Raw genomic sequence first — 1,808 nt, forward strand, 5'->3', positions numbered from 1 at the left:
CACTCTGAATATTGTCTTTATTTACAGTGGGAATGAATTAACTTTTAATAAGTGTGAAAGCATTTATGAAAATAAAACTTGATGGCAATTTGTTGTGTTACTTTGACGGTTAAGCTCACACAACTGCAAATGGAAGAACTCTCCTCACTGGGTGTGCACAGATGGACCCCTCCTTTCTGTTTTTGTTGGATCTGACAACACAATCTTTGTTGTTGGTATGTGTAGTTTGACAGTTACCAGCATCATCCAAGCAGAGGTCTCATCACCACATTAACCCATAGGCTGTTCCATGATCAGAAATTGTGCATGGCAGCTTTTTTATTTGCCCCAGACAGTGGAACCAGCCAGGTGAGATGTTTAGTTGATTATTCAGGTTGTTTGAGAAAAAATTAACTTGAAAAGATGATGAATGTTACATATTCTCTTTGAAGGAAAAAGAAGCTACACCTTCCATCCCAGATTTCGACTGATTAATCCAGGGGCCATTGTTCTAAGAAGCATGGTGAGGACCACTGTTGGGTGGCTTGACTGGATGGGCACAATTTTATTCTTAAAAAAAAAAAAATCATCGTGGCTTTCCTCATATACATAAATTGGTTATTCACAAACCATGGAAATGTGTTTTTAAAAAAGTGATGCCCTTCACGGGCCACCAGGGGCCCTCGTACCACAGTTTCAAAACCCTTGTTCTATGCAGCAAACTCAACATCTTTGGGGGTTTTGGTGGCAACAATAATTTCAGTATACTAACTTGTGCTCCAAGAATGATGACATTTTTCATAATTTTCTGTCATTTCCTATGCTGAACAATCAGCTGTTAAAGAAAGCTGTCAGACCTATCGATAAGGAACATAAGTGCTCATTACATCCTTGCAGTACCCCTGTGAGGGCATAATACCACCTTGCCCTATGGTTTCTGTGTGTTAAGTCTTTACACAGCAATAAAAGGAAGTGGATTGGTTAAATGTTGAGTGACGGCAGTAGAGACCAACATAGTTCACATGTTAGGTTTTGACATATAAGATAGAGGACCTGCCATAACAGATGTTATGTTTAAATTTCTACCATATTTGTGATTAATCATATCTGATATGTTGTAAAACTGGGTTTTCGAGGACCCCTGGGCATTGGCCCGCTTTGCTTAGTTGGTTATCCAGCCTCGGCCAGAACAAGAGGAAACTGTTCAGGCTACCATTTAGTCTCGGGTTTCAGTTCTAAGGGTTACCATTGCTAACATTTATCACGTGTTTTTGATAGAAGCTGCACATGATTAAAGCTGCATTTCTTCATCCAATTTTTGACCACCAAGGGCGAAGTGAGGGCCAAACAAATATTCAATTTTTGTGATATACAGTGGGTACGGAAAGTATTCAGACCCCCTTAAATTTTTCACTCTTTGTTATATTGCAGCCATGTGCTAAAATCATTTAAGTTCATTTTTTTCCTCATTAATGTACACACAGCACCCCATATTGACAGAAAAACACAGAATTTTTGACATTTTTGCAGATTTATTAAAAAAGAAAAACTGAAATATCACATGGTCATAAGTATTCAGACCCTTTGCTGTGACACTCATATATTTAACTTAGGTGCTGTCCATTTCTTCTGATCATCCCAGAGATGGTTCTACACCTTCATTTGAGTCCAGCTGTGTTTGATTATACTGATTGACCGTGATTAGGAAAGCCACCCACCTGTCTATATAAGACCCTACAGCTCACACTGCATGTCAGAGCAAATGAGAATCATGAGGTCAAAGGAACTGCCTGAAGAGCTCAGAGACAGAACTGTGGCAAGGCACAGAT

Source organism: Monopterus albus, unplaced genomic scaffold (assembly GCF_001952655.1).
Source record: "Monopterus albus unplaced genomic scaffold, M_albus_1.0 scaffold27.1, whole genome shotgun sequence".
In the NCBI taxonomy this organism is placed as follows: Eukaryota; Metazoa; Chordata; class Actinopteri; order Synbranchiformes; family Synbranchidae; genus Monopterus; species Monopterus albus.